At 40.6% G+C, this 20,033-nt stretch overlaps 1 protein-coding gene and 1 pseudogene across 4 annotated transcripts in view; one reads left to right on the forward strand and one right to left on the reverse strand.

Moving 5' to 3' along the window:
* Window positions 1–20,033, reverse strand: part of KLHL13 (kelch like family member 13) — a 262,857-nt gene that overhangs the window by 201,896 nt on the left and 40,928 nt on the right. The window lies entirely within an intron of this gene.
* LOC101542337 (platelet-activating factor acetylhydrolase IB subunit beta-like) lies at window positions 1,021–11,497 on the forward strand (annotated as a pseudogene).

A 20,033-nucleotide genomic window follows, 5' to 3' on the forward strand; every position in this document is an offset into this window, starting at 1 on the left:
CAGCCCAAGTAATATTCTTAAAGGTTATTCTGAAGTCATTTGTATGTTTAAAAATATGTCAGGCCTCCCTAGCACTCTCAGTATGAAACGCTAAACTCTTTGGAGTTATATATAAACCTTTCAGTGAGCATCTGGTCACTTGCTAATTCTCATCACCCTACACCCCTAGCACACAAACTGAGTTCCTTGTCCTAGTTCATGTTTTATCTCTGATTTAGGGCGCTTGCAGCCTGGAGTACCTCTCTCCCACCCACTTTTCCTAGTTAACATTGTCTAAGAATGACTGCCATCAGACTTCATCACCTCTGAGAAGCTTTAAAGGGACAAGACTATAACTGTATATCTATAATGTATTAAGCTTGGTAGAAGAGTAAAATATGAACTACTGGAACAAAATGTCTAATCAACCATTTAGATTAATGGGCTAATTCTTGAAGTATTATCTTCTTCCACCTTGTTCCTATGGCCACCAATAACTCTCTATACATGTAGTGATAAGGGAAGAGAAAACATATCTCTACTGAGATATTTATACCTATATTTATATTTATATATATTTATATTTATACTTATATTTATATATAAATATATGCATATATTTATTTTTATATATTTATATTTATACTTATTTAGAGCCAGACTTTCAATTATATGTATTTACTATTTTAAAATACTTAAAAATTCCTCATTCACCTAACTCCCTTTTTTGTTGGTGTTCTGGTGTGCTTGGTTCCAGTGTGCTGGAGATCTCACACTTTGCTATAGCTCAATAGCGGAATCCCAAATAGTGGAATCTTTGAGATGTAGAGCACTGCTGAGGACCAAAATCTCAGTCTTATAGTTGCAAACAACACTGGGCTATTCCAGAAATGCGTGGGCATAGGGATTTTACATGGAGTTTGCAACTTCACAATAAAGTCTTATAAATCATTAGTGGAAAGTGATTGCCGTGTTCATAAACAGAATGACTTACTTGAAGGACACGATACCAAAATGGTAAGGTCATGGACTGGAGGCAAGATGGTGGCGGCCCAGCAGCAAGCTCTGGAGGGACTAGAGCAATCAGTGCTCCAAAAGGCCGATGAGGCCACAACATTTTTGCGTGAGTGAATGTGGGTGCCCCTTGGATATTCTGACTCAGGGAGGTCCTGGAGTTGAGGAGGCACTCCAGGTCCGCATCATGGGGCTACCACCATTTCCTCCCCAGAGCAGCCCACTCTGCTTGCAGCATACTGTAGGGGAAAACCTTCCTTAGCGCCAACTGTCTGGAGACCCAGGATACGGGCATGCACCACCTGGTTAGGCTCTGCTGGACTGAGGGCTGCCACCACCGAGGAGTGCCTAAGCCATGTACTGTAGCAGCCCTGGACCTGGCTCTGCTCCCTGCCTGGTCCACTGCTGCTGTCGCTACTAGGGCCCAGCTGTTGCAGTGCTGCTAACAGATCAACCTGGATGTGCAGGGTGAGTGCATCAGTGGCCTGATGGTACCCTTAGGCTTACTGGAACCCCCAAATCTCTGCTGTGCTTTTGGCAAAACTTCAAAAACTCTGAACCAAGTTTCCTGGGAAACTGAACTACCAAAAGTTAGGTACATGGAAACCATAGCCACAAACCATCTGCACCTCAGTCATACAAACTCATTTACCGGCCATACTTCAGAATACCATAAATAAATCTCAAAAGATATCAGAAGCTGCTATTAATCGGGGACTCCCAAAAGGCTGTACAAACAAGGTACATTGAGGGGGGAGCAGGTCAGTTGGTGTCTGGCCAAACAGAGCACCCCTGGCAGCCACTTGCTCCCACAATCCAAAATTACTGCCATGTCTCTGGCTGCACTCCAGTGTTCTGGGATGGATCTCTCCAAGATAATAACCTGCTAAAATTTCGGGTATGTGGTTTTGTAGATGAAATCTCCCGGCTCTCTCGGGTGGAGACGAGCTCCCTCCCCCCACCTCCTCGAACCTCCAGAAGCCCTGGCAGTCACAACCACAAGCCAAAGCTGCCACCCAGTTGAAAACCATAATGCAGAGAGAGAGAGAGAGAGAGAGAGAGAGAGAGAAGAAAGATGCCTGCCACAGAGGCAGATAGGGGTTGGAGGTGGGATGGTGGGAAGAGGAGGTGGAGAGAAACTGTGGACATTGGTGGAGGGAATTGTACACTGTATACTGGTGGAGGGATGGGTTTGGGGTTTGGAATATTGAATGACTGAAATCCAATTATGAATTGCTTTGTGATGGTCTATTTCATGGTGATTCAAAGAAAAAGAAACCCAAAATGGCAAGGTCACAATTTCACATACCAAGCAGCAGTATAGTCCTAAGGAGTAGGAATATTCATGGAAAATACTCTAAAATTTTGCATGATATGCAAACATCATGATGATGATGACGATGATGCAAACAAAAAGCACTTTATTGAAAAGTAATATGAATGGCTATAAAATATAAATATAAACCCAACAAATTTATTACACCAAGTATGAATATCTGCTGTCATATTCACTGTATCACTGTATCACTGTCATCCCATCGATCATCGATTTGCTCGAATAGGCGCCAGTAACATCTCTATTCGTCCTAGCCCTGAGATTTTAGCAGCCTCTCTTTGCTCATTATTCCCACCAGTGCCGCACTGGAGGCTCTATCAGGGTAAGGGAAATGAGACTCATCATTGTTACTGTATTTGGCATATCGAATACATCACGGTGTGATTGCCAGGTTCTGCTGTGTGGGCAGGATGCTCTCGGTACCTTGCCAGATTCTCTGAGAGGGAGAACTAGGCTGTGTGCCTAGTTCTAGGCCTCCTGAATACAGCTGTACACTTCCAGGAGCTTTGTTTCATAGTCTCTGGATCTTGGCCATTGACGGGATTACTCAGTGCTGGGGGCAGATTGTGGGTGTGGCTGCCAAGCTACTGGAAAATGGGGGGTCTAGGTGGAGGATGCCCAGTCCTGATCTGAGCAGGGGCTTGGAGATCTCAGCCCCAGGTCCCGCACACCTGGGTTCTTCTGCCGGTTCCTTCATGCATGAGGCTCCTCCGAACGTGTGGAGAGAGGCCTTGAGCATGGCTGTGGCTGGGTTCTGGAGTCTTCTGCTGCCGGGGCTCTGCTTGGTGTGGGGAGGGAAACTCAACCCACCCCCCTCTGAGGGACCCCAGTGAAGACAGCCAGGTGCAGGGGCAAGAGACTCTGCTGCCATATTAGACTAGCAGATACTAATCTGAAGAACTTCTATACTAGTTCTTCGTCAGCTCACAATAATTGCTAACAAAAATGAGCTGAGAGATTTATGGTTGATGTTTTTATTTCACAAACAAAACCATAGGTGGAACCAACATTTCAGCTTTGGTCATATGTGCACTAAAGACAGTTCAAACATGAGAGAGTTTTCCAGCAGGTTTTATAGACAGAATATTCCAGAAATGTAAAAAAGTAACTAGGGTTTTGGCAATAATGAGTACCAGAAAAGGGTTACAAATCAGGAAATACAGGACAAAGGAGTCAGAAAAGGGATTTGTTTCTAAGCTCCACTCTGCTCAAATATGTATATTTATTCACACTTTTCCCATCTATGGAGCATATTTTGGGTGAGAAGCAGCAGCTAAAAATCACATAAGATCTCTCATAGCTTTGAAACTATCAAAATTTTACCTAGACTATCCTCTATAACAGATGCATCGAGAGTAGAATTGAAACAGGTTAACACAAAAAAAAAATTGGTAATCAACAAACCAATTATCCATTAAGGGAATTCTATGTATTCTTTGAGAACCTGACTTTATATTGATAGTCAAAATGCCTAACCCTGGCCTGAGTAGACCACTCAAACATATTGTTTTGCATATGAAAGCTGTTGTTACTGTTATTGTTTTTGGCATATCGAATACGCCATGGGTAGCTTGCCCGGTTCTGCCGTGTGGGCGGGATACTCTCCATAGCTTGCTGGGCTCTCCGAGAGGGACGGAGGAATCACAAACCTGGGTTAGCCACGTGCAAGGCAAATGCCCTACCCACTGTGCTACTGCTCCAGCCCAACAAGTCTCACAATGAAGAAGACGTTTCTGGTGCCCGCTTGAGCAAATCTATAAACAACGGGATGACAGTGACAGTGCTACAGTGACAGTGATGAAAGCTGTGGGTTCCATTTCTGGCACCACCTGGTCCACAGGGCAAGACTTTAAGGACAGAGCTCCAAGTAGGCCTCAAGCACACTGGGTGTGCCCAAGGCAAAATCAACAAAAACAACAAGCCTTAATCATTGTTTTCTAAACACCCTTTCACTCAGCTTTCAAAATAACTTTCATTCTTCTATGATTTTGTTGCTATAGGCCATATTTGGTGCAAACAGAATTGCAAATAATGTGGGTTACAGACTCCAACAAATGATGTTGAACTTCCCATTTAGTTTCCCATCATTACCACAGCAAAGTTTGTGTGGGGAGATTGTTACTGGGGAAGAAAGGAGAAGGAACAGCAGAAGAGGTGAACATTTTATTCTTCAAATTAGGATAAATGCATAAACTCACCAGAAGGAGAAAACAATTATAAATTTTATGCAACTAATAGTTTCAAAATATAGTCAGAACAATGAATAAATATAAAGAAATGAAAAATTTACCAGTTATAATATAATATTTTTAGAATGTAATATTTTAAATATTCTCTCAGTAACGGAATAACTAGCAGGCAAAACTACAATAGTTCTACATAAATTTATTGTAGTAATCAAGTTCAATCTATTAATTAAACACAATCATCTCAACAAGATAACACTTTCTTTTTCACATATACAACCAAAACATTTATGTATATGAACTACAAAATAGTGATAAATCTTGGGCCATAAAGTCTAAAAAATGTCAAAAATAAGCACTAAATGCATTACATATCAAAAGGACTACATAATAGTCATGAATGGGCCATAAAGTTTAAATAAATGTCAAAGTATTACAAATAGTCTATATCCCCTAATCACTAAGCTCTCATGCATGCTGTAACAAAAAGAATGCTAAGTGATAACTGAAAATACATGTGTTTGGATATTAAGCTATACTTCTAAATACAACATATGGGATCATGAAAAAATAAGAGAAATTGGAAAATGCTTGAAACTTAATAACATCACATAGCAAAACCTGTGAGCTATAGCAAAAAAATCTTAAGAGTAAAATGAGTGAAATATATAGTTACAAATGCTTGCATTCAAAAACAAATTCAGGGGCTGGGGAGATGGCTCAAAAGGATGAAGCCCATGCTTTGCATATAAGAGGCTTAGGTTAGATCCCCAGTTACTTGAGCACTGCTAGAGAGTGAGCCCCAAGAACTGAGCAGCAAACAGCCCCTGAGCAGAATAGGGTATGGCCTCCAAAGCAAAATGAATGAATATAAATTAAAACAAAAATACGAAATACATAATTCAAAGAGCATATTAGGTGGAGGCATGCTGAGCTCCATAGACCCAACCAACACTGAGGTGGAAGAGCAGCTACCTCTAGAGGTTTGGCCTCTTACGAAGCTGCCCATCCTCTGTATCCCATATGGAACACAATGTTCCTCGACCAGTGAAAGGAATACAAGATAAGTAATAACAAATTATGCTGAATAGCTTCAACAGAGAACAAAAAACAGCTGGGCCACTCAGAGAGCTCCCTGGTTGTGGAGGATTGAAAGCAGTGAAATGTAGACACTCACCAGTGTGCAAAAGGCATGATAAGGAAGCAATGCAGAAACCCAACATACTTAGTGAATGAAGATAGCAGTCCTGAAGACTTAAGTATTATCCAGATACAAAACCTCTCAGATAAAGATTTTAAAGCAGAAATGTGATCTCGCCACATTCAACAGAGAAGAGGCCAGGCAGTCTGGTGACCAACACGGCCGGAGAAATGCTCCGGACCGGAATCCGGGCCAACAACACCAGGGATCCAGACGGAGGAGGTACAGCCGGTACACCTTCTCCAGATGGAGCCCTGGCGACACTGAGCAGAAACTAACATGGCTCTGGGTTGCGGGACTGGAACACATCCAAGCCGCGCGGCCGCTAGTGCATCCGCGCGACCTTTTCTAAAAACTGAAAACATACAATCTTTTAATGGAAAACCAATTATCAAATGCTTCCTTAGTAGGGCTGTCTTTCTTGGGGAGAAACTCCAACAACAATAGTGAGTTTTGTTTTGCAATATGGAACGTAATCAAGGTAAAGAGAAAATGAAGTGAAATTCATCAGTTATACAGTTGGGGGTGGGGGGCGGGCGGGTATACTGGGGATTTGGGTGGTGGAATATGGGCACTGGTGAAGGGATGGTGTTTGAATATTGTATAACTGAGACATAAACCTGAAAACTTTGTAACTTTCCACATGGTGATATAATAAAAATTAAAAAATAAATAAATTAAAAATAAAATAAAATAAAAAAAGTAAAGCAGAAATGTGGAGAATGCCTAAGGAGCTCAAAGAAACAATGGAATGGAAAGCTAATAAAATCAGGAGGATATGAAATTAGAAATAAGAAAACTACAAGCAGAAATGACAGAACTAAAGTATTTGGTAGGTGAAATGAAAAACTCACTGGAAGGCTAAGTAAAAGTAGCTTGGGACAAAATCAGTGAGCTCCAAGAGGAGACCAATAAAAACTTCAGCTAACAGCAGAAGATGGATAAAAGACTTAAAACAAATGAATAGACAAAAGAATTGTGGGATGAATTCAAGAGGAACAACATAATAATCACCAGGATCCCAGAGGCCTGGAAGACAACCTTGGTGAAGGAGCAACAGTCAAAGACATTATTGCTGAAAAGTTCCCAGAGTCGAAGAGCACATGCACCTAGGTCCAGGAAACCAGAAGGGTACCAACTAAAAGAGAACTAAATAAAAATATTCCTAAGACACATCCTAATCAGAATGACTAAAATAATAGATAAAATAGAATACTTAAAGCAGCAAGATCAAAGAAGGAAATTTTATACAAAGGAGCGTCCTTAAGATTTAAAGCAGATTTCTTTTTGTACCGCCACGCGAGATCGACCCCAGAGGCAACTGAACCACTTTGGACACGAGCGGCGCCCCCAAAATGCCTTCAAACTGTGTGCTCGGAGCTACTGGCCCAGGCGCGGCCAGCGGGGTATGGTCCTTTCTCTCTCAACTCTTTCTTTTTGAACGTAGCGAGGCAACAGCCGATTTTTAGACTATGCAGGAAGCCGGGAAAGCCGATGGGGCGGGACTTCCGGATCCACCCTGTGCCAATGATATTTAAGCACAGAGCCATGTGGGGACGCTCCTTTGTGCCGCCACGTGAGATCGACCCCGGAGGCAACTGAACCGCCAGCGAGTGATGCAATTACCAAAAGAATTTTCCCTGGACTTCAAATAGAAATCCAAAACCGCGCGGCTGCAATAGCAGCCACGCGACCTAATATCTCTTGATTGTCAGCAACGCGTAAATGTTCCTTTTTGGCAGGGCTTACCGTGCGGGGGGGAACTCCAAACAATAGTACTGAGTTTTTTGTTGAAGGGTAAAAGATTGTAGCGATAGAATTTTAGGCAGAATTTTTCCTGGACTTTATATAGAAACCCAAAACCGCGCGGCTGCGGCAGCCTAATGTCATCTAATCATCAGCAATATGAAATGGTTCCTTTGTAACGGGTTGGACTTTGGGGGGAACATAATAGGGTTAAAGTTTGTAGTGACGTGTAATTTCTGGCTGTACTTTCCCTGGACTTTATACAGAAATTCAAAGCTGCGAGACCGCTGCCATGGCCGCGCGACCTAATGTCATTTAATTATAACCAATATGAAATGGTTCCTTCTTAACTGGTCGGACTTTGGTGGGAAATCCTAACAAGAATAGTAAGTCTTTTGCTGAAATATTGAAGGCAATCAAAGTGGTAGCCATCTCTATAGACTGAACTAAGCCATATCCCCACGCCGGCTGAGAAGAAATATCCTTCTTTCTTGGGAAGAAACGTGGCATGGCGTTAACCATAGTATGATGTCCATTAAGCTGACACGGACCTGGTGGCATGGGAATGGGATACAAGGGAATAAATTATTATGTACTTGGAACAGTGGGACGCTGGGGGAATCTCGAGCCGGGGCCGATACCAGCGTATTACTTTTGGTTCCAGAAACTGCTGGCAGACATTCTTCCAGACTATCAACTAAGCCAGAGCCCCAAGCCGGCTGATGACGGGAAATAACCATCTTTTTTGGTTTGTTTTCCCTTTGTCAGGCAGCGTGGTGATTACTAAACAGGCGTGAACTCGGTGGTGCGGGACGAGGCGGGGGGAAAAATAGAAAAGTTATGTAACAAACAGCGGGACTTAATATCTCTACATTCTCAGCAATGGAGAGCTATCAAATGCTTCCTTGACAGTAGGACTGTCTTTTCTTTTTTTGGGGAAACCCTAGCAACAATAGTGAGTTATGTGTTGAAACATGGAATGTAACCACGATAAAGCGTAAACGAAGTGAAATTTATCACTTTCAAGGGCGCGGACTGGGGAGGCGGGATGGGGCGGGAGGTATAATGGGGTGGTTGGTGATGGAATATGGGCACTGGTGAAGGGAAGGGTGTTTGAGTATTGTATAACTGACATAATCCTGAGAGAACTATGTAACCCTCCACATGGTGATTCAATAAAATTTATATAAGATACAAAAAAAAAGATTTAAAGCAGATTTATCAGATGAAACCGTTTGGGACTGAAGAAAGTGTTGTGATATAGTGAAAAAAAAACTCAATGAAATCAATGCTTCTTTAAGAATTCTTCACCCAGTCATTCTCTCATTCAGATTTGAAGAAACAACATACAACTTCACAGATAAACAATTCAGGATCTTCACTGACTCAAAACCATTGTTACAAGAAGACTCCATGGGCCACTTTAGAGAAGACAAGCCCCACAAACACTCCTAACTCCTGCAGATAGATGGCACAAAACTCTGTAACAATAATCTCTCTCAATGTCAATGGGCTAAATGCACCAATTAAGGGATACAGGTGACAGGATGGATTAGAAAATTAAACTCAATATTGCTATCTTCAAGAAACACACTTGAACAGTCAGGTCAAGCACAGATTAAAAGTCAAAAAGTGGAAGACAATTCTTAAACTCAACAAGCCCCCTTAAAAAGATCGCATGGCCCAATAGGATCTGAAATTCTATTAAGATTCTACCAGTTGGAGATCCACTGGCAGGCCAATGACCTTTGGCTGTACATCTATTCCTGCAGTGCCCTAGTTGACATGAGATTTCAGGACAAAAATATTGTATTTCAGGCAACAATCACATCATTTCCTCACTGGCACACAAGGAAAAACTGAATTGAGTCTTTTGTCCAACTTTCATGTGAATTCCTTTAAGAGCTAAGGACATTTATGGTTGTATTTGCATTCTGACCAAATATTTATGACTTTAAAGCTTCTTGTCCTACAGAGGGCAAAGCTCTTTTGGTGGGAGGAGAGGCGGTGTCCCCTTTAAACTTGAGCACCCACATGCAACCACAGCAGCAGAGCTCGTGACAATATGTTTACTGATGTCAGTCATGTATCTTTGGGTGCCATGGTAAGGAGGGTGAGCATAAGCTTGAACCTCAAAGGACAGTGAGGCTTCCAGGATGGGAGAGTATCCTCAGGGGATACAAAGGAAATCAATACTCCCTGAGAAAATACAGGAGCTCTAGAATATCTGTGAACACCCAGGTACAGATGTCAACCAAGATCTCTTGTGGACAGGCAGAGAGGGGATTATAAGTAGAGCCAGGAAGAAGCAGTTCGAGAGGTTGGGTGGCTGTGAAGTGAGGACACAGAGATAACTAGTGAGGGAGCAGGGAAGTAGAGATCCTCAGATATAGCTTAAGCAGTGAGAAAGGGAAGGATGGAAGCGGTCTGTTGTGTGTATGAGGAGAGAAACCAGGGCTGGTCTCAGGTCCTGTAAAGTCTCAGGAACCTGTGCTCTACTGCCTCTTCCCTTCTCAAGGACTGAGTCCAATGCTCCACCCTCCTTGCTCTTTCCCTCTATCCTTTCTCCTTTTCATCTAAATCTGGCAGTCTCCCATTAGTCTATGAAAGCCAAGGTGGGAAAAGGCTCTACTGAGACTGAGGGCGCAGAGCGCTCATGGAATGAACCTGACATATTGGGTATCATTTGTGAGAGAAACAATTTATCATATTTGGAGTCCAATCAGTGGTCTAATATATGTCTAGGAATTGAAAGACACTTCACTTTCCCAAGAAAGGAGAGCATGACATCAAAAAAGCTTAACACTGTGGCCAAAATGGCACTTACCCTGAGACAATGAGGAGAACTCCAGAGTCATAGCTGATTACCTTTGTTCAAATGGCTTTGAACAGGCATATTACATTTTTAAAATGTAAGCTGAATTGGATATGAGTCAAGAATTAGATAATAAATATGCCAGACTTTTAGAAAAGAAATGAACATCCAGCATTAGTTTATAGAAGAAGTTTATGGATTTAGAATTAAAAATAAACTAAGAAAAAGAAGAACCGAAAACAATTGTACACCTTGTACAGACACAAGATCTGATAGAATGGGTACCCCTTGTTCTAGAAAAATATGCATTCAATGACCACAGGAGCCTGGTTTCTAGCAAGATTTTCCACCCCGTATTCATCATTATGGTTTCAGCTTCAGGAAACGCAACAATAAAAACATGGGATTATGAGACTGGAACTTTGGAACAAACTCTTAAAGCACATACAGACTCAGATTAGTGTATTTCACTTGATCAAAGTGGGAAATCACTTGCCTCCTGCTCTGTAGATACTGTCATCAAATTGTGGGATTTTCAGAGTTGTCTCCTCATTATAACCAGCTACAGTCATGATCATGATGTTTCTTTAGTGGCCTCATGCCCATTGGAGGTTGTATAGTCTTTGCCTCACAGGATAAAACCTTAAAAATGTGGGATATACACAATGGCCACTGCATGAAGATATTCACAGGCCACATGAAGTGGGTATGTATGATGCAACTAAATCAAGATGGCACACTGTTAACAAGCTAGTCCCAAGACTGTACTGTGAGAGTCTGGGTGATAGCAACTACACAGTGCAAGAAGGAGCTTCAGGAACATCAATATGCTGTGGAATGCATATCTTGGGCTCCAGAAAATGCACATCTTTCCACTGTGGAAGCAAGAGATTCTCATACTGAAAAATGGCCAGCCTGGAACTTTTTTACTATCTGGATCTACAGATAAGATGATTAAGACATGAAATGTCAGCACTGGCAAGAGCCTTATTACCCTTTGGGCCATGATAACTGGGTGCATGGGATCTTGTTCCATTCTGAGGCACCTTTACCGTCAGTTGTGCTGATGACAAGACCATGTGTGTATGGAATTATAAGAACAGGTGATGCATGAAGACCATCAAACTGCATGACCATTTTGTGTCCACTTTAGATGTCCTTAAGACAGCTTGCTATGTGGTGACCAGAAGCATCAAACCCACAAGGTATGGGAGTGCTGAAGACCTCACTGAATCTCAGTTGGGGGTTCTCTCTATTTCCTTTGGACACAACCTCAGCACATCACGTTTAACATACTGGGTTCCAATGAAATAAAAATTGTCCTTGCATAAAATTACTCTGAATTCAGATTGTCCTTATTAAATATTACATTCAAAATATTCATTTCATATTTAACCTAGAAGTAGTATAGATTTTAACAACTTGGGCAGCAAAGAGCAGGAGAACCTGACCTTCATAGGAAGTTTGCCCTCGGTGAAGGGAGTAAGGGAAGGTGTGACAGTTCATGGAATGGATCACTACAACAACAATAAGAGGTCCTGAAATGAGGTAAAGTGAAATGCATGTTGATACCCTACCAGTAACAGTATTAGAAAAAGTGCATAAAATAAGGGAGAGTGGAAAGATAAAGAAAACAGTGCTTGCCATAGAGGCAGGCTGGGGTACAGGAGGGAAACTGGGGACATTAGTGGAGGTAATGGACACTGGTGATTGGATTTTTGTGGGAAAATTGTACGGCTGAGGCTCAATTATGAATAGATTTTAAATTTTGTAATTCATGATGATTCAATAAGAATATATTTCAGAAAATGGGAAAAAAAAGACTTGTGCTGTTTTGGTCATGCCAGCTCTACAAAGGTAGTCATTTAATTAATTATTTTAGAGCACTAAACTGAATAGTTGGCAGTGTCATTTTTTTCCCCCACTGGTGAAACAGTTATTTTTATTCTTGTTTTGTTTTGTTTTGTTTTTTGTTTTTTAAATAAATTTATTTATTTTTAATTAATGAATCACCGTAAGGGTACAGTTATGGATTTATACACTTTTGTGCTTATGCTTCCCTCATACAAAGTTCGGGAACCCATCCCTTCACCAGTGCCCATACTCCACCACCAGTAAACCCAGCATCCCTCCCATCCTCCCCAATCCCATCTCCCCCCACCCCACCCTGCCACTGTGGCAGGTCATTTTTTTCTTTTAGGGTTCCACCCAGCGATGCTCAGGGGTTACTCCTGGCTCTGCACTCAGGAATTACTCCTGACGGTGCTTGGGGGAACCATATGGGATGCTGGGGATCAAACCCAGGTTTGCTGCCGTACTATCAGTTCAGCCCGACAGTGTCTTTTTATGTTGAATTCTTTCCTGTTTTGCTTTCTGCTATCTATTCTATGTCTGGCTGACGGTTTCACATGGGTGAAGTGGTAGTTAGAAGGACTTTTTCTGGATGAAAGTAGTTTCTCTTTAGCTGAAAAAATTTCCCAGAGTCAGAACTAGTTTTCAAACTTTTTAGGATGCGAATTTTTTTCTTTTCTTAATTTTTTAAATATTAGGCAAAAAATAAATATTAGGCAAAAATATTTTTAGGTCAAAGAATATTATCACTTAAAAACATTTATAAATCATTCCTTATTATATTCTAATCCAGAGTGGCTAAAAGTAGGTCTGTAAGAATTTCTTGATCTATGACTTTGGGTAAAATATTCTGTTGCAGGTTATTAAAAGTTATTGCATTGTTTGCTAACCAACAGAATTTAATTATTATTGATGGGCAACACCTGATATTGCTCAGGATATACTCATAGTTTTGTGCTCAGGGAGTGGCTCCTGATACTGCTTGGGGAACCAGAGGCAATACTAGGAATCCAATGCTGTCTGCTCACATGCAAGGCAAATGGCTTGGTCACTGTACTAGCTCTCTGACCCTAACAACATGTGGTATCTTTTTTTTTTTTTTAAGTGACGTGGTTTGAAAGGTTGATACAAATGAAATAAAAAAGGCACTTTAACAAAGACATTTATTCTGAATTGCATATTCATTCATTTGTGTAATAGTGATTTTTAAAATATTCTTCTTAAATTCCCTGTCACACTGGTGGGGTAGGGGGCAGGGTGGGGGATGGGAGGAACACTGGGGCCATCCTTGGAGGAGAATGGGCACTGGATGAGTACTCGAGTAATGTATGACTGTAACACAAGCACGAAACTCTGTAACTGTACCATCACGGTGACTCATTAATAAAAATAAAATAAAATAAAATAAATAGAATATTCCTCTTAGTATTTAATGGACCTATGGTTCCTGAGAGAGGCAATCTGTTTGAGTTATGTTCTATAGATATACACATGCAGAGGTCAGGTCATATAATTATCAGAACAAACTTTATATCTGCTTTGTGTCTTTATGTTTTTTTTTAAATAATTCCTGAGAAATCGATCTGATTAGGAAACTTTTGAAATTCACAGGCTTTTGTGGAAGAAAATCACAAATTTAGGTAATTTTTTAAATATGGTTGAATCACTTTCAGGACAGTACTCATAACCCAGATTACACTGAAACATCTTTTTTCCTGTTTCTCTTTAGTTGTTTTGACAGAATATTTTTACAAAACTTTTGAAAAAATATTTGTTCTTATCTGCTTCTATGGGCTGGAGCGATAGCACAGCGGGTAGGGCGTTTGCCTTGCATGCGGCTGACCTGGGTTCGATTCTTCTGGTCCCTCTCAGAGAGCCCAGCAAGCTACCGAGAGTATCCCTCCCATACAGCAGAGCCTGGCAAGCTACCCGTGGTGTACTCGATATGCCAAAAACAGTTACCACAAGCCTCACAATGGAGATGTTACCGGTGCCTGCTCGAGCAAATTGAACAACGGGACGACAGTGCTACAGTGCAGTGCTATCTGCTTCTATGTCCTATATTGCTTTAAGACATAAGTATGAGGGGACTGGAGAGATAGCACAGCGGGTAGGGCATTTGCCTTGCACATGGCCGACGCAGGTTTAATTCCCAGCATCCTCTGTGGTCCCCTGAGCACCACCAGGGGTAATTCTTGAGTGCAGAGTCAGGAGTAACCCCTGTGCGTTGCCAGGTGTGACCCAAAAAGCAAAAAAAAAAAAGACATAAGTATGTCAATATGATACGTCAGACATTTGTTTGTACCTTTATAAATGCCTTATATTTCGGTTCATTTATAGCATGTAACAACACAAATTGTGTTTGGGTAAGCCACAAGATCTAGAAATCACTGATACATTTGAACAAACGTGGGGGAAAATTGTATCGATTTTGGAAAAACAAAACTGTTGTCCACTGGATTTTTTTTCTCTACAGTGTACAGTGACTTTTGCTGACCGAGGAGTAAGAAACTATTATTCTGAACTCAGTAAACCGTTATCCTTACATGGGCAATTTTCACAGCCTGCTGCCTTAGTTTAGCTATCAGATTTATGCTCTGCTTAGAAGCAATGAATATTGAATCTCAGGGATGATCTGCAACAGAATCCCCATGTATTGAATCCAGATGGAATCATAAAGATGCTGGTGATCTGTCCACACTCTGATATCAGATTTGGAAAAGCTTCCTGCACTGTTGCTTAGCCCTGCCTAATTGAAGCCCCTTCTTCCTGTTTCCTCTGTTTTCTCTATTTGCTATGTGCTCCTGTGTTTGCCTGGTATACTAGTGACAAGGCTACAGGTTTCAACTCTAAGTAGAGGAATTTACTATTTAGTTAAGAGGTTTACTACTGATTTGTCAGATTTTCAACCAACTTGGTCATTTACTTCAGAAATAAATATTTAAACTTACCTAAAGAAAATTATTTTTATTTTTAAAAATAACTACCTTTTCTACCTTGTTAATGATAGGGTGCAATTTCAAAGAGTATTTCAACACCACATCCTCCACCCGAGTGTCACCACTGAGGGAAGATTGGAGAAACTATCAGGGAGTGACACTCCAGTAGAAGGTATCATGTTGCAGCATCATATGCATGAAAACATGTCTTTAATAGTATTATATGCCACGGTGTCTAAGATTAAAACAGCTCATGAGTTAACCAGAATGTCATAATTTACTCTCATTTATAATAAATGAAGATTAAGCATTATAAAGATGATAACATTTTCCTAAACAGACATATCTTTTAAAATAATTTAAATCTCCTTGTAATAGGAACTGAGCCAAAGTGTGTTAAAATTCCCAGTGTACTGATGGATTTTGGGAAATAAGAAAGGAATGTGGTGGGGCCTAAAAACAGAAATAGTAGGAATCCCAACATCATATGCTGAGTGGGTCTAGAGATCTATTTTTCTATTTTGGCTGTTCAGAGCATATGTAACAAAGGTATTATGGAATTCCTGCCATAAAACTAAAAGCTCCTATATGAATCTTCCCAAGAAAGTGGACATAACAGCAAATTGCACCAACACTCTAAAGAGTTAGAACATGACAAAGGAACCCCTACAAGGCTGCTAGCCTTGTAGTTTTTTGGTTTTTTTTTTACATTTTAAAAATGTTATTGAATCACTGTGAGATAGTTAAAAGCTTTCATGTTTGGGTTACAATCTCACAATGATCAAACACCCATCCCTCCACCAGTGCACATTCCCAACCACCAATATCCCGGGTATACTCCCCCTTTCCCACCCTCCCCCTGCCTCCATGGCAGACAATATTCCCCATACTCTCTCCCTACTTTGGGGCATTAGAGCTTGCAACACAGACACTGAGAGGTCATCATGTTTGGTCCATTATCTACTTTCGACACACATCTCCTATCCCAACTGATTCATCCAGTCATCATTTTCTTAGTGATCCCTTCTCTATTCCATCTGCCTTCTCCCCTCTGCTCATGAAGCAGTCTTCCAGCTATAGGGCAATCCCCCTGGCCCTTGTATCTACTGTCCTTGTGTGTCAGCCTCATGTGATGCTACCCTACACTCCACAAATGAGTGCAGTTCCTCTATGTCTGTCCCTCTCTGACTCATTACACTTAGCATGACACTCTTCATGTCTATCCATTTATAAGCAAATTTCATGACTTCATCTCTCCTAATAGCTGCATAGTATTCCATTGTGTAGATGGACCAAAGTTTCTTTAACCAGTCATCTGTTTTATAAAGGGCACTCAGTTGTTTCCAGATTTTGGCTATTGTGAACAGTGCTGCAATGAATATATAGGTACAGATGTCATTTCTACTGTGCTCTTTTGCATCCTTGGTATATATTCCCAGTAGTGGTATTGCGGGGTCATATGGAAGCTCAATTTCTAGTTTTTGAAGGACTGTCATATTGTTTTCCAGAAAAGCTGGACCAGTTGGCATTCCCACCAAAAGTGAAGGAGCGTCCCTTTTTCCCCACATCCACGCCAGCACTGGTTGCTTTTGTTCTTTTGAATGCAGAAGTTTCCTCAAAAAAGAAATACAAGTGGCCAAAAGGCACATGAAAAAATGCTTCACATTCCTAGTCATCAGGGAAATGCAAATCAAAACAACAATTAGATATCATAGCCTTGTAGTTTTATTAACCTTTCATTATGTTTTCTCAGTTATCAAATTAAATCTTGAAATGCCATTTTTGCATTATCATATTGCACCAATAAGTCTGTTCCTTTGGTCTACTAGAAAATCTGGCTGAAAATAAAAGGTATGTTTGTAGAATTTCCTATGGAGTACTGGTAACTAAAAAATAACAGATCTTCTCATGCATTATACTTATGAGTAAGAATAACAGTTTTTAAAAGCAAGAGTTCCCCAGGGTCCTACTTGAGCACTAAAGTGATCTAGAATAGCTTGATAGGTATACATCTGAGTGAGAATGGATTGATTGTGGCTTGACTGGTAGGTGTGATACGCAATTATGTAGTCTTCTTAAGCATCACTTATTTTAATACTCACAAATCAATAATTATAAATTAGTAATTATTCTGACCACCTATCTATCCTTCATTTCAGTTTATTTGTTGTACAAAAGCCATATGCCAGATACTATGATAATCACTCAAGATACAATAATCTAGCTTGAAACAGTTATTTGTTTGAATAGGGAGAGAAGTAATATTGAATGACCATGTTAGGTACTTTAAACACACAATCCAATAATCTCTCAAACCTTCACAATTATCTGAGAAGTATAAATGGTGCTCATGGCTTAAATGAAGAAAAATGGAAGTTTATCAGTCCATCAAAGGTGTTACAATGGGAAAGCATTACTAATTTCAATCTCATACATACATGTGAACCAGGGAGATAACTCAAGGGGCTAATAAGAATTTTTAAAAAAATTATTGACCCATGGTCCGTCCCCATTGCCACCACCATGTATGCTCATCTACCAGCCCTGTTTCAGAGACTCGTGATTAAAACTCACTAGCTGCAAAAATTTCTTGGATGTACCAGATCCTGACTGAGACCTCTAAAACAATCTCAAGAGGGAGTTGGGTAAGTTCTGGTACACTCCATTTTTTTCCTGAAAACTCCCAGACTTTTCAGAGTTGGGGTGGGCAACCTCCTCTTCCCCATTCTGTCCTCTTGCAAGCCCCGAGAGCCACACCCATGTCCTATTGCCACCACCATGTAAGCTCTGCCCAGTTAAATATTCTGAACTTTGTTGAGTGACATCTCCAAACTCTACAATATGAACATCACAGTAGGAGCACACCAGATTGGATAGGAATGCAATAGTCGAGCCAACTAAGCTCAACTAACAAAACCATTAACATAGAAGGCTTAACTAGCAACAACACTTAGTAAACCCTCAGACAAAGACTTAAAGTCCCCATGGTGAAATACAACAATTTTCACAAAGTTTCCTTTACTGTAGTATTTTTTTGGCATTCCATAGCCATTTAGTTATAAAAAGCAATATAAATTGTGGGCCTGCTCTGGTGGCAGGCTTGATGGGTGGTTGAGAAAATGGAGACAATGGTGGAGGAAAGGAGACAGTGGTGGTGGGATTGATGTTGGAATATTGAGTGCTTATAACAAATTATAATGAACAACTCGCAAACCACGGTGTTTAAATAAAGGGGAAAATTTCATTAAAACGATTTTTAATTGAGAGAAACTCAGAAATAAATCTTGGAAGAGATCAACAAGCTGTAGAGATACCTCCAGACCCTGTGTCAGGGTGAACCTCATATCTGGGGCACCCCAGAGTGGGGCGGGTGAGTCTCTCGACCAGCCCAAACAGAGCCCTGGCAGCTGAAAACCTCCAGAACCCAATCCTGCCATGCTTCTGGCCGATTTCCACGGGCTCAGATAAGCCTCATCTATGAATGAATCTGTTGAAAACTCAGGTATGCGAGTTTTGTAACCAAAATCTCCACGCTCTCATGGAGTTGGGGATGGGAGACCTCCTCCCATCCCCCTGTTCATCTAGGAGACTGGAAGTCATGGCCACAAACTGCCTCTGGTTCCATGTAAGTTCACTGACCATAATTCAGAGACTCACAAATAAATCTTGGAAGAGATTAAAAAAATTAATAGGAAAATTTAACATAATGCTGAATCACAGTTCCAGCATTGTTTAATATTTCAGAACCCATTCTTTCACCTGTGTATATTTCCTGCCACCAATGTCATGAGTTTCCCTTACCCTGTAATTATTCCCACACTCCCAGCCTGACTCCATGGTAAACATTTTTCTATTCTCTTCATTTTCCTTTTTTCTTTTTATGCACTGTCGTTTGCAATACTGTTGATGGGTATCATGCCTATCACTTTACTTCCTTTTAGCACTTAGTTCTTGTCCAGAGTGATCATTTCCAACTATAATTGTCATAGTGGTTCTTTCTCTGTCCTATATGCATACCCCACCCTTTGTGGCAAACTTCCAACCTGGCCCTCATTTCTAGTTACTTTGGATATTATTCTTATAACATGTTTTATATAATCTACAAATTATTATGATTATTCTATATCTGCCCCACTTCCTTGACTCACTTTATTAATATGAATTTTTTTTGCATGTGGCAGGTCTGGTTACTCTACAAGCAAACCCAAAATATTGCACCAAGGGTAATTCTAGAGCACTGTTGCCTATGGCCCAACTACTCCACCTCACCAATAAATGGAAGAAATTAATTTTAGAATAAAAGGTCAGTTAACAATAGCAGTGAGACATCAATAATAATCCACTTCCTAAATTGGAAAGAAAATTAGGTAGAATATTAACTGGAAATACAACTTAAGCAATAGTATAACCCTATTAGACTTATCTATATACCAATTATATGACAGAAGCTGTGTATCTATTACAGAAGACTACATAAAATATTCTCCAGAACAGACCATATTCCAGGTCATAAAACAAACCAATACTTTTAAAGAATGAAAATATATGATATGTGTGTAATGTAATGAAGTTAGAAAACTATTAAAAATTAAAATTGAGAAATGTAAAAATTAAGCAAGAAACCAATAGGATAGGCGGCACCCTTATCCCTCCTCTCCCCTCATGAAGTGGATAAAGAAGGAAAGGGCTACATTGCCCTGGTGTGTCTCCACCCATCTTTAGTCCCAGGAAACTGAGGAAGCCCAGGCACCTGGGGTCTTACATTCTACACAGGATCACCATTTTGCCCTTCTGGTAAGCATTGCGCCACTCCCATGAAGAATATGGCAGCACTGCTAAACATCACAGACACACATTTCTTCACCTTTCCATAACTCACCACAAACTTAAAAAGATACCCCAACAGTTGTGTGTCACCTAACCACACAACAACACACAAGAAACAACCCCACACTACAAAGATCAC

The sequence above is a fragment of the Sorex araneus genome, chromosome X (genome assembly GCF_027595985.1).
Source record: "Sorex araneus isolate mSorAra2 chromosome X, mSorAra2.pri, whole genome shotgun sequence".
NCBI lineage: Eukaryota > Metazoa > Chordata > Mammalia > Eulipotyphla > Soricidae > Sorex > Sorex araneus.